This window comes from Suricata suricatta, chromosome 8, assembly GCF_006229205.1.
Source record: "Suricata suricatta isolate VVHF042 chromosome 8, meerkat_22Aug2017_6uvM2_HiC, whole genome shotgun sequence".
NCBI lineage: Eukaryota > Metazoa > Chordata > Mammalia > Carnivora > Herpestidae > Suricata > Suricata suricatta.
The window spans coordinates 112,265,384-112,292,532 of record NC_043707.1 but is presented as its reverse complement, the minus strand read 5'-3'; the positions used below and the strand labels follow the sequence as shown (position 1 = coordinate 112,292,532).

Genomic DNA, 27,149 nt, shown 5'->3' with positions numbered 1-27,149 from the left:
TTTTTCCTCTTCCTTTTGCAGTTTGAGGTAGAGTTCTCTTTTCCTCATCTGTGTTGCCATGGCACTTGAAAGGTACTTATTTTAAAGCATGCTTATAGTTAATAATAACTATAGTTATTAAACATATTACAGTTATTAAACATTTTACTTTCTTCCTAGTCTTTACTTCTTTGATAAGTTTCCTGTAACTTCTGTAAGCCTCAGTTTTCTCATTTGTAAAATGGGGATGATAATACAACTTACCTCACAAAATGTTGTGAAGATTTTACATGCATAGCAAGTGTAACATCTGGCACAGAGTCAGAGCCCAGGGGATGGTGCTAAATGTGGGAACAAGACTCCTTTCTTATTGTATCTTCTTCCCCCAGCACATGTTAAGTATTAAAAGGACGTTTGAAGAATTGAACTAAACTCATGCATCCAAATGTCCTTCAGTAGTCATCGAAGAGGGTTAAAACCCCCCACAATACTCTGATATTGGTGCTTGTGCTGTGTAGATTCACAAAACCCTTTTTGTGGTTTCTCTCTTCACCCCCAGATTATGACTCCCATAAGAAACAATAGTTGTTTTATAGTCCTACTTAATTTTTTGTCAGAAAACAATATTATCTAAGACTTAGGCTATTTTGAAACATTAAATCCAATCTCAAAGAATGAAAATGTACTGCTCTTGAAGACACTGGGGAGATGGTATTACTAGTCTGGAGGCAGTTCCAAATGAGGGATTGCAAGTATGTTTTGGGCAGCGGCAACATTGAGCAAGTGAACAAGGTGACTACTGACAAGGCCCACACTCAGTTTGGGTTCTTAGCTCTGAGGTATTTATCAAGCCCTCTTTCTCATTCTCTTACAGCTTTACTTTGGACTTCCACTGAGTAGGCCAGCATGGCCTTATTTCTATGTCTGGGCAAGCAGGAGAAGTCCTCATATCCTGACATGTACCCTTCAGAGATTGGCCTTTTTGGGGGGAATTTTTTCCCCCTCTTCAATGTGGCTAATACAGAATCTCAGGGGGAAGAAACAACTTAGATTTTTTTTCTTCTGCTATTAAATAGATGCACTATTTTGGTCTTGTAGAAAGCATAGAAAAATAAGAACCAAAAAAATCACAAAAATCCTACAACCTACAGATTACTGTGTTCATGATTTATGTTTCCATTTAATCTTTTTCTTTTCTTTTTAAGGTTTTATTTTTAAGTTATCTCTACACCCAGTGTGGGGGCTCAGACTCACAATCCTGAGATCAAGAGTCACCTGCTCTACCCACTGAGCCAGCCAGGTGTCCCCCATATATATTTTCCTGTCCAAATATACATAATGTTGTGTTTTTATGTTTGTTATTATTGTAATATAGTTCCTTTTTTTGCTCTTTATTATTTTGTGAGCATTTTTTATGCCTTTACCTATTTGTTTAAATCATTTCTTAATAGCTTATGGAATTTCCTCAAATGAAAGGGTCATTTATTTAACAGTTCCCACTTGTGGGGCATTTGTGCATTTAATTTTTTATTGCTGTACTATGATAATCCATATCTTTGAAAATAAGATTTTCTGTGCATTTCTGATGATCCTTTTAGGATAGCTCTCTAGAAGTAGAATTACTGATCTTGGGGCGCCTGGGTGGCTGAGATCATGATCTCACAGTTTGTGGGTTCGAGCCCCACCTTGGGCTCTGTGCTGACAGTTAGCTCAGAGCCTGGAGCTTGCTTCAGATCCTGTGTCTCCCTCTCCCTCTGACCCTCCCCTGCTCACACTGTCTCTCTGTGTCTCTCAAAAAAAAAAAAAAAAAAGAATTACTGATCCTAAAACGTATATTTGAAGCTCTGGATGTTGGTTTTTAACTTTATTGCAGTTTGTAAGCTACTGAAGTTACCTGTAACACTTTGAATACCCCTCTGATAGCTCTTAGCCCCTTGTGCTCTAGGGATAGCACTGTCTTCAGGCTCAGTGGCCAGCTGGTTCAGATATTTTACTGTGCAGTTAATTTCATCATGGGACAGGTGCCAAGTGTCTCTTAGTCGGCAGCTCCCACTTGTCATCATCTCATCACTGCACTATTTTATTCTGAAACTTTTCTCCTAGCAACTCCAGGCATTTGAATGGCTTCACTGATCCTCCCAACCCTAGTACCTTTTCCTTTGGCACTTAGAGATCCATCTGCAGGAAACTGAATACCAAGAATTACTTAATCATTACTGTACAGAAATTCTGCATTGGAACCCCAGATTGGTCCAAGGTTGCTATTCTCTTTTTCTTTTCTTCCTGTTACTGAGCTAGAAAATCAAGCAAGGTTAACTTATAGGATTGGTTGACAAACTACTATGTCGTCACCCTTGCTGGTGATAGGTGACTGTCTCTGGGAGAAATGGAGCCGGTGCTGTGTTTTAAATCAACATATTGCAGTCAAGTGCAAATTGGCTTCTGTTACTTGGGACTGACAGCCATAGGGTAGAATTATAGACTTGATGAGAGTACAGTCTTGTTTCTGACTTGGAGTTGACATCCTGGAGCAGACAATATGGGCTTTCTAACTGATGATAGACTGGGGTGTTGGGAAATTAGCCTGAGGACTGAAGGAAGGGAGGCACACGTGTGCAACTTTGTGTGCAGGACGGTCAGTAAAAATGCCTGTCTCGACATTACAGCCAGGATAGTGGAAAATGGCTTGAGTCACCAACAGACAGGATTGCATCCTCCACAGTGAGAACTGTCTACCCCTCCCATTCCCAGAGCCCTCAAGCGAACCTATCACAATGGGGTGATTCTCTCCTGTGCAAGGAATCTGGGAATCTGCATATTTCTGGGGTGAAGCCTGTCAACATCTTTTTACAGTACTAGACACCTACTTATACCTTCAGTAAATTCTGTAGTTTTTGGATGCATGATGGTTTTGTAGTATTAAAGTTTATGCCCTCATTAATTGTGTGTATGCGTGTGTGTGTGTGTGTGTGTGTGTGTGTGTGTATGTGTGTATTTAGCTCTTTCAAAAAATTATTTTTTTTTAAGTAATCTTTATACCCAGTGTGGGGCTTGAACTCACAACCCTGAGATCAAGTGTTGCATGCTCTACCAAATGAGCCAGCCGGGTTCTCCTATATTTAGCTTTTTAAAATAATTTTTATTTTTTCCTTTTATCTGAATATAGTTGACACACAATGTTACATTAGTTTCGGATGTGCAACGTAGTGATTTGACAGATTTATACATTGTGCTGTGTTCACCATGAGTATAGCTACCATCAAAAATATGGAACCCTTCATGAATTTGTGTGTCATCCTTGGACCTGGGCCACACTAATCTTCGTATTATGCAAATTTTCGTACATGTGCTGCCAAAGCAAGCACCTTAATCGTGTATTTTTTAGGCTTACTGCATGTTACTGAGCTGGAAAGGGTTATCTGTACAAGTTCAGTTGAGGTTGGCTTCTATTGCTGCTAGATTGAAATGTGTGGGGAATATGAGATTCCATGGCATAATGATCAGTACTCTGGACTTTCAAATGTGGGGTAGTTCTGTGTTTTTTGCTACAATAGGAGATGAGTGTTACACTATGTCTTGGTCTCACAAAGAGAGCCTATATGCTAACAAAGTATAAATTATTTCCCCCTCATTATTGGTTTTGTGTTTTTTGAAGTAAGTATTAGTATTGTCCCCATCATTCTGCCACAGTTTCTTTTGGCTATAGTTCTAGTTGTATGTATTATTCATTACAACAACTGTGGGCATGGATCCTCTGGATGAATATCAGTTGCCAAACAACATCTTTTGTGCATTGTGGAGTGGCAGGAACCTTATAGACTTCCTGGTTTGATATATCTTGAAATCCTTTGATTTGGAAAATGAGTTTTTATAATTTGTTATCAACTAACTGGTTTATTTCCCAATAATGTTCCATGCTTCCTGTCTCTTTCTCTGAAAGTCCCCATATCTTTCCCCTTTCTTCTTTTCTTTTTTCTTTTTTTTCAAATTTTTAAAAGTTTTATTTATTTTTTAGAGAGGAGAGAAAGAGAACAAGAGAGAGTAGGGGAGAGGAGCAGAGGGAGAGATAGTCTTAAGTAGGCTCCATGCTCAGCGCAGAGCCTGATGCAGGACTTGATCCCACAGCCTGGGATCATAACCTGAGCCAAAATCAAGAGTTGGATGCTCAGTCGACCAAGCTACTCAGGCACCCCCCTCCTTTTTTTTTTAAGATTTTATTTTTCAAGTAATCTGTACACCCAGTGTGTGACTTGAATTCAACTCAGAGATCAAGAGTCACATATGGGGTGCCTAGGCAGTTCAGTCAGTTGGTTAAGTGTCCGATTTCAGTTCAGGTCATGATGTTATAGTTCGTGGGTTCGAGCCCCACATTGAACTTGAGCTCTGTGTTGATAGCTTAGAGCCTGGAGTCTGCTTCAGATTCTGTGTCTCCCTCTCTTTCTGCCCTACCCTGCTTGTGCTTTGTCTCTCTGTCTCTCAAAAATAAACAAACTTTAAAAAAGGTCACATGCTCCACCAACTGAGGTGCCTTCCGTGACCCTTCCTTTAATTGAGAATCTTTTGCCTATCCAAGGCATTGAGGATACAAAGATTAATGACAATCCCTGTCACCGAGGGATTGCCAGTCCTATGCACAGTCCAGTGGGGATATCTATCCCCTCTATTTATCTATCTGGTGCTATTTATAAAGATATGAACAAAGTACTGTGAGAGCAGAGGTGGAGTGATTACTAGGGGCAGTGTGGTGGGTGATAGGGAAGATTTGACAGCAGAATTGGTATTTGAGCCAAATCTTGAAGTTGGGTAAGAGTTTTTCAGTTAGGGGAGAAAAGTATTCTGGAAAGACAACAGGTATGCAAAGGAATAGACTCATGGAAGTCTATTTCCCCTGGGGAAGAATGAGAAGTGTTATGAAGTAGGAAGCTGGGGAGAATGGGCGATTGTTTAGGGTGAGAGATGAAGCCGGAATGGAGAGCTGAGTCTGTGTTATAAAGGGCTAAGCAATGATGTAGGCAGTAGACAGCACTAGATATTTCCAAGGCAGAGAAATGATATAAACAATCAGGGGCTTTTTGATAGGAGAGAAGTATAACTCTGGCACAGTATGACAGGTCAGTCAGTTATAGGGAGGTAGGGCTGCAGCTGAAGTGGAGCTGTATATACCTGATTTTTGTTTGTCTAGGATGAGAGAAGTAAAGAGAGCAGGCCCATGAAATCCTTCTAAAAGAGAGTTTGGTTTTAGGAACAGATTGTATATTGAACTACAGTTGGAGTGGAGATCCACTTCTCCCACAGCTCAAGTCAAATAGGACGCTGTGTTGTGCAACGGTTTGTGTTAGGGTTGTGTTTCCTGAGACTCGTCAGGTGATGCACTTCGGCATGAGGCCCGTGGTGTAGCCAGCAGCCCCAGGTTGGGCTTCTGTTTCTTTGAAATTCTCTGGGCTGCAGAACCTGGCCCAGGACTCCCATCTTCTCATGACTTTACACATGGCTTGGAGTGTGGACTTCGTTCTATGTTTGAGTGTTGGCATTTGACTCTCAGTGACCTCGCTGCCTATTTAAAATGTTCTTTCTTAGTTTCAGTGAGATTTCTTCGTTTTCCTTTACTGTTCCTTTGCTGTTTATGTGCCTTTGCTGGGTCTTTTCTTTTTTCTAACTCTACCACTGGCAGTTACCTAAGGGGTGAGGCACTGCGGTGAAGTGGGAAGAACAGGGCTTTGGATCCTGGCTGGTTTGTGTTAAAACCCAAGTTCCTACATTTACCAGCTGAGTGACTTGAGTCAAGCTACTTACTTTCTCTGAGGTTCCATTTTCTCATCTGTAAAATGGAGATAATAATATCTCCCACATAAAATTATGAGGAATTTAAAAAAAAGATTAAAAATTTATGAGGATTAACTGGAACAGCACAGGTAAAATTCCCAACACAGTGCTGGCACATAAACACACAGTACAGACATAGCTGGCATTATTATGCTGCTCCTGACTCTTGTTTTTTGTTCCTCCAGTGCTTCTGGCGTCAGCTTTTCTTTGGAATTGCAAACTCCCACATCTGTCTTCTACTACTTAAAAATCTCTCAATGTTTTTAGGTGTTATTATTTTTTATTATGGAAAAAAACCATGTAATACCAAATCTACCCTCTTAACAAATTTTTACAAGTACAGCACAATATTGTTAACTGTGCACACATTTGTTGTACAGCAGATCTCTAGAACTTTTTCATCTTGCGTGACTGAAACTCTATACCGGTTGAACAGCAACTCCTTGTCCCGCCCCCACACCCCCACTAGTAACCACCACTTTACTTTCTGCTTCCATGAGTTTAATTGCTTTTTTAAGTGGAATCATGCAGTATTTTCCATTCTGTGTCTGGCTGATTTCATTTAGCCTAATGTCTTCAAGTTTTATCTATGTTGTAGCATGTGACAGGATTTCCTTATTTTTTAAGGCTGAATAATATTCCATTATATGTATAAAAATCTCAATTTATTGGTCTGTTTTTCAGCTGCCTGCAGGACGTATATACTTGGATATCGCTTTGAACTCAGTATTTTCACAACCAGGCCTAGACTTGGCTTTCTTCCTCGTTTCCCCATTTTTGACAGTTGTGCTCACATTTTTTCAGTCTTCTACATCAGAAACCCTGGAGACATTTCTGGCTCCTCTCTCTTCGTTAATTCCCATTTTCAGTATGTCATCAGGTCCTTTTGTTTCTTCAGAATTTCTCTTAAATTTGTCCCTTCCTCCCCATCCCCTTTGCCATGACTCTGGTCCAGTCACTCATCACCTCATGCCTGAACTACTGCAATTGCCTCATATTTTGTTTTTGGTGCTTTCTATTACCAAAAGTAGGACAGAACTTTTCTTTTTAAATTACTTTTTAAAAGCTTATTTATTTTAAGTAATCTGTACACCCAGTGTGGAGCTAAAACCCACAACCTCAAGATCAAGAGTTGCTTGCCCCTCCAACTGAGCCAGTTAGATGCCCCATGACAGACTTCTGTGTTCTCACCCCCCTCTGACTTCCAGCTCATCTCTCGGTATTTCCGGAACACACTTTCAGCTGGAGACAGATCCGTCTCCTTATTGTACCTCCAAGTGCCTCATTCATTTTCTCCTGTGACCGTTTCTTATCCAGATTTTACCTAGAATGCCCTTATTCTTTATACTTCACTGAAACCTATCCATTCCTTCCAGCCTCACCTCAGACCTTACTTCTCCATGAAGACTTCTTGAATTATCACTGTTCACGCTGATGTACACTTTCCTGCATGGTAGTTTTGCCTCCCTATTGAAATTGTAAGCTTTTAGAGAGAACTGATTAATAGATATCCCATTTTTATCACTCTTATGGTACTTAGCCCATACCTCGCCAGGTTTTAGTGCTCATTACCGAATGCTTATAAGGTGACCAAGGTCAGTTATTCTTTCATTTGTTGACAGATATGTATGAGCACTCACTGTGTGTGTTCTGCTGGGCACTGGGGTCTGGTGATGGACTGCACAGTGAAGAGACTAGTTATCCGATACACAGGCATACAGAATATTGGTTGGTTGAGTGAATTTGAGGAAACCAGGTCAAACTCTAAGTGAGGACAAGGGGCGAGAAGAGGGAGACTTTAGAAAATAGGCATAAATGATACAATAATTTATTGAGTATCCTCTGATGTTGATTTATCCTGGGTATTAGGGATATACCAGAGAACAGGGCCAAGTCTTTTCCATTGTAGAGCTTCTGTTCTAACATTTAAAGCCATTTTTAGGGTTGCCTAGGTTGCTCAGTTGGTTAAGGGTCTGACTTTGGCTCAGGTCATGATCTTGTGGTTTATTAGTTCAAGCCCTCATCTGGCTCTCTGCTGTCAGCAAAGAGCGCACTTCGGATTCTCTGTCCTCTTCACTCTCTGCTCCTCCCCTGCTCATGGCTTGTTCTCTTTTTCTCTTTCTTTCAAAAATAAATGAACATTAAAAACATTGTTAAAAAAATAAAGACATGAACCCTTAGTATTGAGTGAAGCCCATGTGTAGGAGGTGAGCAGTGAAGGAGTTAATATGCTTGTAGGGCTCTAGGCTTTGTTGAAACAGATGGTTTCTCTGCCCTAGGGAGAGTTTTTAAGGGGGATTAGAGGACAGGGCTGAGGAGGGCCTAAGATCTCTCTTCTTCCTCACCCCGCAGCACACACACCTGCTGCTCTTCGGGTGCCTGGTGAGCCACGTAACTTGTCTCTCCCTTGGTGGGTACATATTTGCAGCTTGTAAGTGTGGCTTCAGGGCTGGTTGCATGCTTCTGGCCTTTCTTATTTTTCTTTCCTTTTATTTATTGCCCAACATCAGTGAAGTCCCATTTTAATTTAACAGATGTTGGGACTTGTCTGAGTTCCTCTGGTTCATTTCTACTTTTACATAATTGTAATCATGGCCTGTATATGTGTTTTTCTTTTTCTTTTTCCAATCCAAATTTTGTTTTTGGTGGTAACATACACATAATATAAAATTTACCATTGTAACCATTTTAAAGTATACAGTTAAGGGGCACCTGGGTGGCTTAGTCAGTTGAGTGTCGGACTTCGGCTCAGGTCATGATCTTGCACTCTGTGAGTTTGAAGCCCTGCATTGGGCTCTGTGCTGACAGCTAGCTCAGAGCCTGGAGCCTGCTTCAGATTCTGTATCTCCCTCTCTCTCTGTCCTTCCCCTGCTTACACACTGTCTCTCACAAAAATAAACAAACATTAAAAATGAAAAAAAAAAGTGTACAGTTCATTGACATTATATACATCTGTAAGGTGCAACCATCACGACTCTCTAGCTTCAGAACCTTCTCAGGACTCCAAATGGAAACCCTGTACCCATTAAGTAGTCACTTCCCATCCCTTCTCCCTTAGCCCCTGCAACCACTAATCTGCTTTCTGACTTGTCTATTCTGGATCTTGCCTATAAATGGAATTTGATAACGTGTGTCCTTTTGTTTCTGGCTTTTTTTTCACTGAACATATACATATATGTTTGCATGCCTTTTTCATGTAACATTTTTAGGATTTTTTTTAAGGGTTTCCCTGTAGTCATTATAAAAGTTACTATGTTGATAATGCTTCACTTAGCCATTCTCTTAGTTGTTGAATGCTTGGGTTGTTTCCAGGTTGTTGCTCTATAAAAACTGCTATAGGGGACATGTCCCTGACTATGCTCTACTATCTTTCAGAGGATTCTGTATGTTGCACACCAGCTGCAGAAGGACCATTGTCTTTGATTAGGATAGTGTTGCCTGTTATCCAACTCTGTGGGAGAACAGTCAAGTAATGAATTTATATAGAAGGGAGCATTATACATTGCAACAGAAGAGCTTGATCACCAGGGAATGGCAGGGAAAAGAAAGTTGGTTTTTTTTTTTTCCTACTGCCTAGAATTCTCTGACACCGCCTCCACCCCCTTGGGTGTAGGAGGAAACTGATTACAGTAGTTGAAGATGAAATATTTTATTCATTTATTCATTCAGCAAAAATTTGTGTGCCTACTATAGGCCAGACATTTGAAACTTGCTGGTGGTTGAGCCTGGCTGAGCAGTGGCTTTTATTCTACCTGCCTTTGATACTGCACGGGAGCAAGATGAGGACCTGCTTCCTGGGTAATCAAGAGGCTTCAGAGTCCTAAACCACATGGGACCTTATTACCTCATGGTATAAGGTTTGGTACCTTTATAGATAACAATCACACCTTAATTTGAGCTGTTCACTCTGGGGGATTTCAAAGCCAGGCTGAGACTCCTCATACCTGGCTACTCTTGTTTCCCCACTGTGACAGAGACCTGGCTGCTAGGAGATATGCCCCTGGGCCTGTGTCCTCATCATGGTTATGTTCATAATAGCCTGGGTAAGGTAGCAAGGGGAGGGGGCTGTTGCCTGGTATAAAGGCTTTAGGCATTTGAATATCATAATGTTACTACGCTCATGCAGTGGATGGGGGTGGGAGTGTCAGGGATTCAGACTTTAGTCCAGATATATCTAGGGTCAGTGCTGCCTGGGCTTTCCTGTCTTCAGGCAGACTGTCTCCCCTCCTTTTTTCCCCTTACTGACCTATTTTTAAAAATAGTCTTAATTTCCCTTTCCCTACTGGGAAAATATTGACCACTTAAGGCCATTCATGGCCATGCTATGCCTCTAAAACCTAGCACTGAGTGGAGAAAGCACTTGAAACCATTGCCAGATCTTAGCAATTTACTTAGGGAAGGGGGCTGATTATGGGGTGAGAAGCACAAAGGCTAGTGAGAGCACCCAGAGTTAGGCCTCATCTCTGCCCTCATCTACCACTTTTTTTTTCTTCCACCGTCAGAATTTGATCTGTTATGTGTCTGTATCTCCAGATACATTTTTCTGCCTAGTGTGCTTGAAAACAAACACTCCCCCTCTCAGGAAGGGAATAGAGGAGAGAGGGCCTAGACCATCAGGCGTAGTAGGGATTCTGCTGTCTCTCTTTCTCCCTGGACTGAGTCCGTCTGGAGTTGCTGAGGGGCTGTGTGTTTGTGTTTCTGTGGGCTGGTTTTACTGACAGAGACACAAAAGCCCAAAGCACAAACCATTCCCAGAAGCCTAACATTTTCATATTTCTTTCTGTGCCAAAGAATCTTTGGTTAGGGTTAAGAATAACTAGTCTGTCTATGGAAATACCAAGGCCTTTTGTTTGCCAAAAGAAAAGGGCTTTTGATTAAGGCCTTCTTCTTAGTTTTTTCTTTTCCTTAAGCTGCTGTGGGAAGACTTTAGAGCCTGTGAAGGTACTGTGTTTGAGGGATTTGGGGGGAAGAAAGATAGCTAAAGAGAACTTAATCAGAGACTTTTGCAGAGATAGAAGAAAAGGAACAACAATATTTCTCCAATTTTTGGTGATTGCTTTTGCTAGCCTTTCTTTCTTCCTGTCTTTTATGAAATACATCCAAAATGAGAGTTCCCCAAGGACTACCCTGCTGATGACCTTGGATCCCATATTGTCACTTAGTGTGTGTATTTAACTTTCCCCTTTTGGCCAGAATTTCTCAGCTATAACATGAGGATGGTGATGGTGCCATTTTCATATGGTGGTAATGAGAATTGAGTGAGGTAATTATGTAAAAAGTACTTAGAACAGGGCCTGGTATATAGTAAGTGCTCAGGAAATATTAACTGTTAGTTTTGTAGATACTACTACTGCTTTCTATCTCCTACAAATGCTAAGTGTAGCTAGCTTTATTTTTCTGATTTCAAATGTTGCTTTGTAAGGCAACATGAGTCAGGCCTTTGTCTTTTTAGAATAGAAGGAGGTAGACATTCTTATCAGGCATGATCTTTTTATCAGTCAGAGGCAAAGGGAAAGATTTATTCTCTATGTAGACACATCTTAGAGGTTCAGTGTCTCCATGGTTGAATGTCAACAAGGATTCTATTTCATTAAGAGGAGCTTATATTATTACTCTTTGGCAAAAACAATTCTTATTTGTGGGGTGGGTATGGGTCATGACTCCAAGAGGCCATCTCCTTTCTTGATCTTTGTTTGAGGGTAGTGAGGAGAATCTGAACTGAGTTGTAGAGGAACTGCCCCCAGTCTTCCAAATACATAGTAGTGAGAAAAGCAGGAAAAGGAAATCTCAGTGGGGGGCGGGGGGAGTTCCTCAGGGCTGGTCTAGCCCCAGTGACTCCAATACCAGGCTGGGGGAGTGTCATTAATGGCATCTTTGAGCAAGTGCCCAGCCACTGCATTTCCCTGGCCATCCATGGAGACCTGCTACGCTACCGTCCTAAGCCTCTGGGCTGTTTTATAAGCTTGCCACCACCTTTCCCAAGTCGCTGGGGTGTGGCTAAGGGTTGATACAGATATTTAAGTTGGTGGTCTCTTTCTTGGCCTTTTCTGTATTGTCTGTAGCTTTTAGGAAGGATTTCCATGTCTGCTCTGTCTTCCTCGCAAGGCAAAGTCTCATCTTAACCTCTTTCAGGAGGTTAGATCCGAAAGTCAGCACATAAAGTGAAAATCCCAAAGAATTAAAAGTATCTTAGAAAAATACCTTAAATGACCCATAAAGCAAAGTATATAAACATGGTTTTGTGTATATGCCAGGACAAAGTTAGAACACTGGATGAAGTAGTTGACTTGTAGTTAGGGGGCATTTTATATAAAGAAAATAAGTCTTCTCAAACACTGGAATCATATTCAGTATTCAGGGTGCCGTCAGTGTGAGAGGCACATAGGAACTGAGATCCACTGACGTCTCAGATTCACGTCCTCTCTCACGTGTTAACCGTGATGCATAACCTCACCTTGGTGTAAAACCTCACTGATTAGAGTGGTGAGCAAACCTGTGTGTGTGTTTAAATTATTTCTCTCTCTCTGGTCAAATTTGTATAGTTAAACGGAAGTGTGCTGTGATTCTCCTGTATCCCTATTTGCTGTTTTTCTTAGTTCTTCTCTTTTATAAATCCTTGTTTTCTTCTACTAAATCCGATTTCTAGTTCTCAGCAGTTCTTCTGTCATCCAGAATGCTGATTTGTATGTTTGCCTTTTGTGTTTCTTAATTGTTTTCAGTGTTCAGGATTCTTTTAAGGGGACTGGGAGAGAGTGTGAGTGGCTGGGAGCGGGGAGCCTTCAAAGAGTTTTTTTTTAAATTTTGTGGTCATAGCTTCTGCTTTCTTCCTCTTGGGTCCTTCGCTAATTTAAGATTCTTATCCCTTGCATATAAGGCCTTTTCTTTCCTTCTTTTTCTTCCTTTTATAGGCCATTTTTCTATACAAAATTCCTGCTTAGGGTAGGCCAGTTAGAAATGAATTCCCATTTATACTCACCAAACATCACTGGGTTAGCTCTAGAGGTGTAGTTGGTTCCTGGATCACCCTCAAATTTACAGCCTCATAAAGAAGTAGATGAGGAAGAGCCCATGCAGAGAGGCCAAAGGACACTTTCCTCAAGTCACCAGCTGGTTATGGACTATGAAACTATGACCTGGTTTCTCTGAATCCCAGTGCTTGCCTTTGAAGCCTTGGAGAGAAGCAGTCCCTGAAAAATACCAGCCTTTGGGGGAATTGTGATTTCTTTTGTTTAATTTTATTTTAGTTCCTTTTCTTAACGAAAATGCCAAACAATACAAATGTCAAGAGGGTAAGGAGTTCTGTTTCAAAGATGTATTTGAGAATTATGTGTCTAGAAACTTAGAGGTGTGGTAGGATTTCCAAGATTGGGAATCACTGTTATTGGCCTGGGGGTTTGAGAGAGGGGAAAATGGTGACCACAGTTACAGGAGGACCAGGGTTTGTGTAGGGCATCACTTGGAACTCAAAAGGGTAGTTAAGGTCAACAAACACATGTTGAATTCCATTCTTTGCAAGGTACAGAACTAGATGTTAAAAATACAAACATAGGCATGGCATTCAGGGGGCTCACGTGGTCTCCTGGTCAACTTGAGAAAAGAAGGTAGTGTGTGTATTTGGAGAGCTACCTTAGCAAAGCTGTGATTTCTCCTGTCCTGATTTGGTTATAGAACTGGAGGAGATGGAGTTTCTGTTCATTGGGATCTTGGAAAGCTGAATGTTACTTTGGTCTCAGATAGGGTAAGGTGGGTTTTCCTAGGGTCTACAAGAGTCAGTGAGAGAGGCAGTTGGGGAAACGTGGAGTTCTTTATACCCTTTCCCCCCTTTTCTTCCTAATGTTCTTCCATCTGGGAGCTACTGGTAAATAGTAAAGCTAGGGAATTTCACATAGTTAAGTGTGTGTGTATTTTTTAAACTATTTCTTTTGAGCAGTGGGGGCTATCAGAAATAAGTAACTGATAAGAAAAATGATTTGTGAAGGATTCCCCTTCCTGCATATAAATCAAACAGTTATCAGGCCTGAGAGAAGGCTATGCAGTCAGTGTTTTCAGACATAGAGGCAGAAGGAACTCCTGGCTGCCATGGTCTCTGTAACCCTGTCTCATCCTACCTGTTGTGAGACTTCCTCAGCTTTTGTTGGTTCAAAACATCATATTTAACAAAGGTCAGAGCTGCAGCCCTTGCTTTCTCAGTTCTAAGAAAATGGGTTATTTCAGCCACATGTTTCTTCTGTACCCCAGAAAAAACCCTAAAACAAAACAAAACAAAACAAAACAAAAAAAGAACAACTGAAACCCTCAATAAAACAAAAATTTCAACAACCATGATTGACTTGTAGAGCCTCAGGTGTTAGGCCACCTCATAAGATTTCTTATGCAGCACTTTTACAGATTGATGACTAATGTACAAAGAACTACATCAGGCCCTGCTGTCATCGTTTTGCTGTGCAAGGAGGAGACATCAGAGAAGGGTCCAGGGACACTTCACATGTCATTCATAACATTTTTATGGCTGAGAAGGGGATGGTGGTGGTCATGGTAGGAGCAATTGTGTGTGTAGGGCAAGGTAGGACTCTAAGCCTCATGCCTGGTTTCTAATTGGTATTGTTAATATAACCTTTCAGAGAGTCAGCTCTGTGAGGTGACTTTGTGGAAACCTCTCAGTGCAGTTCTATGCACTGTTTATTTTTCAATCTACCAGCAACTGTAGTGAATGGGAGAGCCTTTGCCTTCTGAAGTGCCCTTAGGCTGTTCCCAGTGACTCTTGAGTCTTAAGAATCAGTTGAGTGAGAATAATGGTGAAATCCTGTAGCTGTTTGGCTCAAAAGAAAAGCGGCACTGCCATGGTGATAAAGCTCCCAACTGAATGAGGAAAACAGCAATTTCCAAGAATCTAGATAGTATTTATTTTAATCAAGTTGAGTAATGGGATCACTGAGAAGGATTTCCACAGCATCTAGGCTGTCAGGGAAAATAGTTATTCTCCACTGCCTTCTATTTACAAATTCCAGGAGAGGAGCTTGAGGCCTCAAGGTTGTCTTCCTGTCTTCACTATGACAGTCCACAGAGGCCTTCCAGCATACTGCTTCACAATTACCCTGTAGTTTTTCTTTTATAAGTACTTTATGTACTTTATATATATATATAATCTTAGTACCTCATAGAGACTGCATGTGCATTAACAGCCTTCCGGAAACCTGCAAATACAAGAAATACAGAAATACACACTTTATACACTTTGGCTTCTGGGAAAGCCACCTTGAGACTTCCCTTGTCTGTTTGTCCCATCAGACTCCTTGAGAGGGATGGTAAGAACATTTCTTTTTCCCTGTCTCTGATTCACCCAAATGGGACAAATCATTGCTGGATTCAGTAACATTATTTTCCAAATGATTGTTAAGGCATGAGGGTGACTGAGATTTATTTTTAAATGCATAATCTTGGGTTGAGGGAAAGCAGTTGTCCTTACTTCATTCCCTTGTGGAGGCTTTCAGCTGCCCAGACACCCCCATGCCTTCACCGGGCACATTCCAGCAGTCTTAGAGCCCTGGCCCTCAGGAGTGACATTCTGGTCTGGCGTCTCACTCCTGGAATCCCATCATGAGCCATGGCCATGCATGGATTAGGTGTCAGATTGAAAAGCTGAAGGAACAGGTGGCATGTGAGCTTAATATAAAACTTCCGGCTTGGTAATGTAGTTTTGGAGACTTCTGCTTATTGAAAGTTTCCTTCTGCTTTCTTGTTAGTTTTAGCCATCTTTTGATGGTCTGCTTAGCTCCCTCCAGAGTTTTTTAGGAGTGTCCTGGAAGCCTCAGAATACAAGGAGTTAAACCGCAGTGAATTTGGAGAACTATTAAACAGTGATTAAGTGATATTTTAACTTCTGTTTACAGATGAGAAATGGAAATCATCAGGAAAAGAAGTTTGTAGTTTTGACTGAAGTCATCTTATCTTTCTTGGCCAAGGCTGCCTGCCCTTTTTCAGTTTCATTTTTAGCTACAAGGTGAACTCCCCCCCGCTAATTTCCTGCCCCACTTCTGTACTGATGTACATCTTTGTCTTCGGTCATATTTCTCTCTTTGTCCCTGCCTGCAACCCCCTTTCTTTCCACCTTGACCTCTCCCTCTTCCATGTTGCTTTATTGGTCTAGGAAAGCCAGTTGGAGTGGGACTTCGCTGCTTTTCTGTGATTTCTGTTCTTTAAAGACCTTGAGATGAAGCATTGATAGGAGATTTAGGATATTTGGAAAGCCACTGGACTAGTGGAAAAATCACCAGATAAATAATTGAAGATGCCTGGGTTTAAATCCCGGTGTTGCTGCTTATTAGCTATATGATCTTGGGCAAGTTACTTAATCTCTCTAAGTCTCAGTTTCCTCTTCTGTAAAATGGGGCGATAATTCCTATTTGTAAGAGTAGGATTGAGAGAGAATTAAGGTTATGCATATTAACAATCATTCCCTGGCACACCCAAGAGGTATTTAATTATGTTTGAAAGTGGGAGCTTTGCAGGGTGATTGAAGAGGTCAGAGTTGATGGTAGCTAGTGGACTGCCTTTGGTTAGCTTTTTGTCTACTTACCTACATAATGTTAATTGTATAGTTTATATATTATAACATAAAGTTATACTACTCTTTGCCTTTGCCTCTAGTAAATACGGTGGCAACCCAAAGGAGAGCTAGGTGGGACTTTAGTGTATCTCTTCCCCCTCACTCCTTTCCCACCTGCCTTACCCCAGCCACCTAAATAAACAGATTGAAGTGCAAATCGTTTGCTATATAAATACAACACTAAGAGTTGCAATGATTGTGTTCTCTTTTCCGACCCAGTTGTTATATATGAATCCATTTTATTAAAAATGTCTGGTTCCCTATTCTGGTACTGATGCAAAGATTTAGTTCTCTCAGAAATGATTTGTGGCCAATTTATATAAAAGAAGACATAAAATAATTTTGGAACATTTTATTTTGTTTTATTTGAGGCATTTTTAGTAGAGAAGTGGGTAATAGTTATTCCCCTTTGTCCTTTACTAAAATGGCATAAGCCAAGGCCAGTGGGGGCCTGGCTGATCACAGGGCCTTTGCTGTTCCTGTCAGCCCTAGTTAAGCTTGGCTAAGTCTCTAGGTTTTAAGAGTACTCAGCTGTATTGTAAACTAGTTAAAAAACACAATGTATTGCAATATGAAAGATAGTTTGTGGCTTTCTAATTAGTATCTTTTAGTATATTACTTCTTTTTGGGAGGGGTCCTTAAAATCCAGTATCTCCAGTGTGCTAAGTATTTGATAGAGCTTAAAGAAATTTAAATATTTATGTCTCAAAGTATCAGAAAACAGTGGCTCAGATTGTTTCTTACCTTATATGTTCATAAACTGAAAGAGTTAGTATTGTGAAGATGGTAGTACTCCCCAAATTGATGTACAGATTCAGTGCAGTCCCCACCAAAATCCCTGCTGCTCTTTTTTTTTTTTTTTTTTTGCGGAAATTGACAAATTGACCCTAAAATTCATATGGAAATGCAAAGGATCTGCAATAGCCAAAATAATCTTGAAAAAGAGGAGCAAAATTGGAAAACTCACATTCCCAATTTGAAAACTTATTATAGTAATGAAGATGCTGTGGTACTGGCATAAGAATAGGCATATAGACCTATGGAGTAGAATTGAGAGTCCAAAAATAACCCTCTACATTTATGATCAGTTGATTTTTGACAAAGGTGCCAAAAACAATTCAATGTGAAAGCAATTGTCTTTTCAGCAAATTATATTGGGACAAGTTCATATCCATTGGCAAAAGAATGAAGTTGGACCTCTACCTGATACTATATGCAAAAGCTCAAAATGGCCCATAGACCTATGTATAAGATCTAAAACTATAAAAACATTTAGGAGAAAATTTAGGAGAAGATCTTTGTGACCTTGGATTAGCCATCATTTATTGAATATGACATCCAAGGCACAAGCAATAAAAGAAAAAAATAGATAAATTGGACTTGATAAAAATCAAAGACTTTAGTGTTTCAAAGGACACTATTTTGTTAAGTTTGTTTTGAGAGAGAGCGTGTGTGCCAGTGAGCTCAAATGGGAGGGGTAGGGAGAGAAAATCCCAAGCAGGATCGATGTTCAGCGAGGGGACCAACATGGGGCTCAGTCTCACGACATGAGATCATGACCTGAGTGGAAATCAAGAGTCAGACGCTTAACTGACTGAGCCACCAGGCACCCTCAGTACACTATTTAAAAAGTGAAGAGACACCACAGCATGGGAGAAGATATTTGCAAATCATATGTTTAATAAGGGCTTTATATTTAAATACATAAAAAGAACCAATAGAATCTAACAGTTAAAAGACAACTCAAAGATGGGCAAAAGATTTGAATAGACATTTCTCCAAAGAAGACATACAAATGATCAACAAGCACATGAAAAGATGCTCAACATCCTTTCATTAAGGAAATGCAAATCAAAACCATAATGAGAATATCACTTCATAACCACTAGAATGGCTACCATAATAAAAAAGACATAGTGAAGATGTGGAGAAATTGGAACCCTTTACATTGCTGGTGGGAATGTAAAATGGTGCAGCTGCTTCAGAAAATAACTTAGTGGTTCCTCAAAAAGTTAAAGATAGAGTTACCACATGACCTTGCAATTCCACTAAGTATATATCCAAGAGAAATGAATATGTATATCTGCATAAAACTTGTACATGTATGCTCATAGCAGCATTATTCATAATAGCTCAAAAGTGGAGACAACCCAAATATCAACTGATGAGTGGATAAATGAAATGTGTCATATGTATACAATGGTGTATTATTCAGCAATAAAAAGGAATCAAGTATTAATTGGTGCTAACATGGATCAAACTTAAAAACATGCTAAGTGAAAGAAGCCCATTACAAAAGACCACATATTGTATGATTCCATTATACAGAATAGGCAAGTCCATGGAGACAATAAGTAGATTAGTGTTTGCTGGGACTGGGAGAGGGTGAAATGGGACGTGACTGCTAATGGATATAGGATTTCTTTGAGGGGTAATGAAAGGCTCTAAAATTACATAGTGGTAATGGTTGCACAACTCCCTGAATGTGTTAAGATCTATCGAATTTACGCTTTAAAAGGGTGAATTGTATGGTATGTGAATTAAATTCAATAAAGCTGTTACTAAAAAATTTAGGGTGATTTGTATGTATGAATAGTATTTTGTCAATTTGTGCTTGACTTCTTATTCCTGCCATTGTGAATATTGAAGTTAGAACATCACTGTCTTTAAAAAAATTTTTTTTAATGTTTTTTTATTTAGTTTTGAGAGATAGAGACAGTGCAAGCAGGGGAGAGTCAGAGAGAGAGGGAGAAACAGAATCTGAGGCAGGCTCCAGGCCCTGAGCTAGCTGTCAGCACAGAGCCCAATTTGGGGCTCAAACCCACGAACCGTGAGATCATGACCTGAGCCAAAGCCAGACGCTTAACTGACTGAGCCACCCAGGCGCCCCTAGAGCATCACGGTCTTGAGCACTGGGTAGGTTACTGTTGCCCCAAAGCCTCAAGATGAGAAATTTAGGTTTGCAATCACATGGAGGAGGATAGTTGATGATGGCACATGTATAAGGAACAAAAGCTTAAAAATTTTTTTAATGCTTAGTTTATTTCTGAGAGAGAGAGGAGAGAGAGCGCACCTGCGCACATGTGAGCAGGGGAGGGGCAGAGAGGGTAGGGGGAGACACAGAATCTGAAGACAGGCTCCAGGCTCTGAGCTGTCATCACAGAGCCTGACAAGGGGCTCAAACCCATGAATCTCGAGATCACTACCTGAGCTGAAGTCAGATGCTTAACTTAGCCACCCAGGCATCCCAAGGAACAAAAGTTTTTAAGGTGAATGCCCTGAGGTTGAAGGCTTTCCAGGTTTTAAGTGTGACTGTGTCCTACCTTCATTCTTATTTAGCTTCTTAACTGTGTGTTCCACTGGCATAGATAGCTTGTGTTTTGGGTTGCAGGCCTCATTCCAGCTCCACCAAGAATCTCACTTCTTTCATTTCTTACATTTTTTCCTCCAGGCTGTTGATCTTACTCTGAGACATTCTTTCCTGGTGGTGTAGAGACGGCAGCAGCTGGAGGAGCCGCTGGGTGGCGTCCTGTCCTCAGAGGACTGACAAAAAAGAATGACTTGCCTGGAAGAGGCTTGGGCTTGTGTTGGCAGGAAGAGGTGATTCATTTTTCAACAAAGGAATTTCAAAGAAAATATAATGATAGGATGATGTCAGAGGAGCAGGTGGAGACAGGAACCTTGATTGAGGCTGGAGGGAGGTGTTGAATAGTGTGGTTGCCTGGGCAGTCAGAATGATTGACTAGCATAGATCACAAGGAACCTCACCTGTTTTTTAGTGCTTCTCATGAACTCTGGTATGGGCAGTGCTGTTCATTTGCCTTTGGAGCATGTGGTCAAGTCTCTGCCTGTCTTGGGTGTACCGTGTTTGTGTAGCTGGGTGAGACATTTCATGACATCCTGTGCCAGTCGTGGATTTCTTTCACTCGCAGGGTGGTATGGTCTTGTACCCGGTGCATTAACTCTGTGGTTAGCAGGGTCTGTGTCTCACAGTTGAAACTCACATGCGCATGGGGGCTGGAAGTGTGGCATTTCCCCTGATATTTTAGATACAGGAACTTGCCTAGGTGTCAGAAGGTCAAATCTCAGGGACATGACTTTATTGCCAGAAGTACTCTGGTTCCCTCCAGTGTTGTTTTGTATTTTTTCAGTTCCCTCCAGTGTTTCGTCAAGAGGTGGATCTTTGCTCTAGCCTCAAATTTCTTCTTTTCCCCCCCTCTTTGAATTGGAGGCTCTATGTGGTGTGTAGGGATAAAGCTGATAAATGGGGGAAACTTACAGTCAGGAGAAAGGATAGCAAGTATCTCTTCGTATTGCAAATCGCTAAAGTTGGTTAGGTATTCAGGCTTTCATTTATTTTATTTTGTTAATTAATTTTTAGTAATTAATTAACTCATGACCCTGAGACCAAGAGTCAAATGTCCCTCCCCCACTACTGAGCCAGCCAAGTACCCCCAGGCTTCCATTTACATTAAGATTGTAGAAGAGTGTTCCTGGTCACTACTAACATACCTTAATCCTTACCGGTCTGTCTGATTATGAGATTGGAGGCTAAATCAGCAGTTTTCAAAAAGATAAAAGAGAGAGTATTTATTGCTTGAATTCTGTGTCAGGATTCAGGTCTCTCAAGGCATGTCTGGGGAGAGATGGCTTAGTAGTATCAGTTGTTGTTTTTGTGCTTTATGAATCATTTATCTGAAAGTGGCTTGGAGGACTTTACGGTAGAAGATATTGACTCTCTTTGAGATACACCATATACAAGAAGAAAAAGTTAAAAAAAAACACACCTCAGAATTGGACGGGGAGGGGGGTTGGGAACTCATTATTTGGTGCTATCTTGAATTGTTGTGTCCTTCTGGCTGATCATGGGCTGTTCTTGGACAGTAATCCTAGGTACAGTGTGGGATTAAAGCTGATCTTTGGAGGAAGGGTAAGGAGGACGTGAATCAGGAGGAATTGAATCAGATGTTTCTCAGAGAAGAGTGCTGGACTTCCCTGGGCCCTATGTGGCAATATTCCTCCTCCCTGCTAGTTGTACTTCTCCCCCTATCTCTCCATGAAATAACAAATCATTAGAAGAGACTTTTAGCCTGGCATGCCAAAAGACCCAGGGGAAACTGTTCCCAAGCATGGATTTTCTTTGGGAGCCCCTGAGGGTAATCTATGATGAGGCTGTTTCTGAAGTCACCACCTGACTCATTGAGTCAGATGAGTCTGAGTACAAGCAGCAGTCTTGACTTGAACATGTTCTTTATACCTGCCCATAATGTATACAGACCTTCCCGCCCTTTGGTTTTGAGTGAAAGGCCTTTAATCATAAGGCCAGGCAATGATAAGGGAGAAATGTTCTGACACACCAATTAACTAGAATGTTAAGGGAATCTATTGCGGGGTCTGGGATTCCAAACATCTTTTTGATTTTTCTTTTTCCTTTTTTTTTTTTTTTTTTTAGTGGGAGGATTCTTTTAGGGGCTTATTGTTACCTATAGGATAAAATCCAAACTCATCTTGTTTATTTAAGACCTTTCATAATCCAGCCCAACTTTCTATAAAATTGTTTTCATCAAAATTATATTTATTCTTATTTTAAAAGGTCAGATATTACTATGAGACTTACAACAAAAATTATCTGGGGTGCTTGTGTGGCTCAGTCAGTTGAATGTCCGACTCTTAATTTCAGCTCGGGTCATGATCCCAGGGTTGTGGGATTGGGCCCTGCATCAGACTCTGTGCAGAGTGTGGAGGCTGCTTGGGACTCTCTCTCTCTTTCTCTACCCTTCTCCCTAAGTCTCTGTCTTACAAAAACAACAACAATCTGCTGTCCTGTTCCTCCCCATGTCTGAGAACTGCTTCCAAGTCATGTAACTGTTTTTATTTAGTATTTTCCACTACAGTTCCTTTTTTTTTTTTTTTTAAAGTTTACTTATTTGAGAGAGAGCGAGCGAGAGAGCGAGCTCACTAGCTGGGAAAGGGCAGAGAAAGAGGGAGAGAGAATCCTAAGCAAACCCTATGCTATCACTTTAGAGCCCTGAGATCATGACCTCAGTTGTAATCAAAGGTCAGTGCTTAAGTGACTGAGCCAGCCAGATGCCCCTCTTTATTTTTTTAAATTTTGTTTGTGTATTTATTTTGAGAGAGAGGGAAAGAGAGAGAGAGACACAGAATCTGAATCAGGCTCCAGGCTCTGAGCATTCAGCACAGAGCGTAATGTGAGGCTTGAACTCATGAACCATGAGAGCATGACCTGAGCCAAAGTCCTATGTTTAACTGACTGAGACACCCAGGCACCCCCTCTTGTGGTCTTGCCACCCTCATGACACAGCATACTGCCTTATGCTATAATTATTTACTTACATACCACTTCCCTGGTTAGATTGTAAGGTCTAAAAGGGTATTGTAAGACCCCTTTCTAATTTGTTGTTGTTATCGGTAACATCACAAATATAGGGAACTAAATATTTCACAGAACCACAGAAGTTTAGGGCTAGCAAAGAATATAGAGATCTAGAATGTCAGCTCATTTTATGAATGAATAAACATCCAGTGTGATTAAATGATCCTACAGTCATATGATAAACTAGAGAGAGGGCTGGAGCTGTCACCTCCTTCTCTTGTTCTCAAACTGCTAAATGTAGTGATAAAATCTGATATGTGTTTAATTAAATATTCTCATTAATACAGATTAGCCAAAGGGCACTTTTTGTTTCACTCTTCTTGAAAATTTTTATACATATCTTTTTGATCTTAGTCATTAGGTAATTTTGTCATAGGTAATATCAGAGGTTATTTTTCCTCTCCCTCCCTTCCTTTTTCTCTCTGTCTCTCTCTGTCTCTTTCTTTTCTTTTTCTTTTGATAAATTAGGATCTTCAATACTATTAGTCAGAAACTGAGCTGGGTAATAGTTTTATTCCAAGGCATCAGGGACCCATGGATTATAGATAAGAGAAAAATATAGGCAGCTGTACTGAAAGTACCCTAATTTCAAAGAAATTTTTAAAAATTAGTGATGTTATGTATCAGGGGTGATTCTTTTTCATGTAACAATAGAGTAGATCCAATTTAGTTGAGTCGTAGTTAATTGAAGTTTTGCTGTTCAGTAATTCATCAAGGATTATTGCTCAAAGTAAATTGTGTCAACATTATTTAGCTCTTGACGGCCGATAAATTTTGGAGATTTAGATGCTCCAGGAATGTCTTTTGGGAGAAAGGTGAACTACAACTATTGTCCATTTAGGATTTGATGAATATCAGGTATGCCAGTCACTAATCAAAAACCCAAATGCCATTCTTCCCCTCATTTCCTCATCACCTACTTTGGGAACTTGAGGATAGATGATGGGCAGGTCTTTAAGAGACTGCTCCCTTTCTTTAAGATTTGGTTTTCATTAGGGTTTTGCCTTACAGATGAGGCTGAGTGATAGTAGATGGTTTGATACTGAGTCTGGCTTGCAGTCTCCACCAAGCAAGGTGTTGCGGGGCAAGCTATTTTTGGTGGATGAACCATAACTGACCCCTGGGCTAGGCTGGGCTCTGCCAATGACTTTTGGTTTTATCCAAAATAGAATCTGTTGCCCTCAGATTTTAGGGCATAGGGATTTATTATACTCATTGGTGTTTCTGCCTTCTGCTGTTTCTGCATTGCCACCTGGCTGCCATTAGAGGGAATCACTATAGCTCTGAGTCCCTGCAGAGTGCTGAGAGGAACTCTCTCTGTTTCCAGGATGGAGCGTGTGTTCTCTTCCCTTAAAACTGTTACCCAGATTTCCTTTTATGACTTGTTAAGTCAGAAGCAGCTGGGAGGATGCATTGGGGAAGCATTACTCACTGGGCACACATAGTGGCCCTGACTGCTGGTGAGGAGTCTAGGCCGAGCTGAGAGTGAGTCAGCTTTGGAAGTGGAAAAATGCAGGGTAGTGGGGGGTAGGGATTATGTGCCAGTGACTGCTTCTTCTTTGCCTGCTCTTTTTTCTGTCAGAACTTACCAGAAAGCTGTGAATACTGCTTTGGGGATCCAGTTGGGGCAGCCAATACACAACCAACTTTGAGGTGATAATGTTTTCATGAGAGAGAGCTGACTAGACCTAGCATCCCTACCTTTTATATTAGGTATGTGTGGGTTTTGAGGCAAGCTTGAGCTTGTGTACTGAAAGTTTTATGTGTGCGAATTTCACTAGAGTAAAGCAGTCACAGAATCTCTTTGTCTTCATATAAAACTCAGTTTTCTGTATCTATCTATCTTTGTCCAGTAGGGGTCACTGGGGGTTTAAGCTCTAAATGAGAGAAACTGTCACTAATCTTATGGTAGACCAATCATATTCCTTATCTTTATTGTGGCATCTTTTATATTGAGCACTTTTTTAAACATTGGAGCAGAAATAAAAAATGTGAACTTGTATTAAGGAATTTGTGATCTATTGAATATATGAAGAACAGATTATTCCAAATGCTAGGTGAGGCAAGAAGCCAAGGCTGAGAAAGATTTGGTTTTATAAATAAGATTGGAAGAGACTTTTTTTTTTTTAATTTTTAAGGTTTATTTTTGAGAGAGAGAGACAGAGAGAGACAAAAAGCATGAGGGGAGGAGGGGCAGAGAGAAAAGGAGACACAGAATCCAAACCAGGCTCTGTGCTGACAGCTCAGAACCTGACATGGGGCTCGAACCCACCAATTATGAGATCATGACCTGAGCCGAAGCCAGATGCTTAACCAACTGAGCCACTGAGGTGTCCCGGAAGAGACTTTTTAAAAAAGTGAAAGGTGACAGGGGAAGAAAAACGGTTTCTTAAGTATCTGATGTATGCCTAACAACTCCAGTGAAATGGTATTTAAAAAAAATTTTTAATGTTTATTTATTTTCGAGAGAGAGGGCAAGGGGAAAAGGGCAGAGAGAAAGGGAGATTTAGAATAGGAAGCAGGCTCCAGGCTCTGAGCTGACAGCACATGGGGGGCTCAAACCTATGGACTGCAAAATTATGACCTGAGCTGAAGTCAGATGCTTAACCAACTGAGCCATCCAGGCACCCCCTGAGATATAGGTATTTTTATACACATTGTACGTTTTAGGAAATATTCAGAAATATTAAGTGGTACCCCATTAGTATTGTAGTGAAACTATTGTAGTGATACTAACAGATCCTGTTAGGCATGTTTATTTGACTTTGGTCCTTGGACCCTAGGGAGGGTTCGTGAGAGCAGGTTTTATCAGAAGATAACCAGGGCCTGGTGGTAGATTCTCTGAGAAAGACCAAAATGATTCTTATGCTGTGGATTAGAGGTCAGAGCAGGCTCCAGGAGTCTGCAGATGTAAAAAAGCTGACAAGTCTGTCTTTGTCTTCAGGTGGCAAATTTTTCCTCTTGATCATTTAGGCTACTGCCAGGATCTAGAAAACAATCTCACAGAGATCTAAAATTAGCCATTTGTTTGTATGCATAGCTTGGTTTCCATGGATAAATAGTTTAAATTGGTCTCTCTTACCTACCTCTTATCTTGGTCTGGACTCTTCTTCTGAGCCTTGAGTATAGCTACCTACTAGCATTCTCAAGCCTGCCTGGTTACCTTGTTGTTGAGGTCCTGACCCTTTGTCAGCTGCATACCCGCTCTGCCCTCTTATGTTCCAAGGTGTCTCAGAGAAACTAAAGTAGATCATATGTTTCTTAGCCAGACCACACTTACAAGATGTTTGCCATTGAAACCGTTTTTATTTGGAAAAACATTTAAAAAATGTGTTTAGGCTGGATAGGAGTCAGATGCTATCTCTCCATCATGAATTCAGTTGTAATGAGAATTCACATGTAATGTTTCTAGACAAAAATAACAATCTTTAGCAACAGGCAAGAGCAATTTCCATAGACAGGGCTTCTTTTCCTTGAATCTTCTCTATTTATTGAAGATACTAGCTACCAGAATTTCCAGGAAAAAATTTAATCTTTCTATTTCATTATTACTTTGTTGGGGGGAAATGATCAGAATCCCAAAGAGAGAGATTATTTAAAATAATAATAGGGATATTAAGATGGACTAAATATTCTTTAAAATAATTTTTTATGTTTATTTTTCTTTTGAGAGAGAGAGAGATACGTATCCTACAGGGGTGAGTGGGGGAGGGACTAAGAGAGGGAGTCACAGAATCAGAAGCAGGCTCCAGACTGAATTGTCAGCACAGCCTGAAGTGGGGCTTGAATTCATGAACCGGGAGATCATGACCTGAGCCAAAGTTAGATGCTTAACCAACTGAGCCATCCAGACACCCCTGGACTAAATATTTTTGTCCTTTTCCTTTCTGAAGCAGTGCCATTGAGGTCTCATTTGATTGATTGAGTTGGTGGCTTAGAGCTGCTTAAATACCACATGTTTTACCTTGACTTACCTCCTCACATTGCCCATGGAAGATAGCTTGGTATCCTGCTGGGGCATAAATGCTCTAATAGTGTAACAATAATAACAATGGCTAACATGAATGAGTTCATGTTTAATGTTTTTTTTAAACAGTTAATAGTGTATGCTTGTCATGTGCCAGATAGTCCATGTGTTTTCTCACTTAATCCCCATTGTAACACCACGAAGAAGTGATTTTATTATCCACATTTTACAAATGAAGAAACTGAAGATTAAAACAATTAAGTAATTGGTTCATAGACACACAGCTAGAAACTGTAAAGTCAGAATTTGAATCTAGGTTTGGTTAACAGACTGTTAAGTTTAGAGCCCTGGGCAAAGAGAAAGGCAGTTTGGTTTTAAGA

At 40.6% G+C, this 27,149-nt stretch overlaps 1 protein-coding gene and 1 non-coding gene across 6 annotated transcripts in view; one reads left to right on the top strand and one right to left on the bottom strand.

Annotated features, from left to right (window-relative positions):
* Positions 1–27,149, top strand: part of MACF1 (microtubule actin crosslinking factor 1) — a 324,783-nt gene that overhangs the window by 63,072 nt on the left and 234,562 nt on the right. The window lies entirely within an intron of this gene.
* On the bottom strand, positions 3,241–3,344 carry LOC115300533. The gene has a single exon (XR_003912703.1). It is a non-coding gene; the product is annotated as a U6 spliceosomal RNA (small nuclear RNA).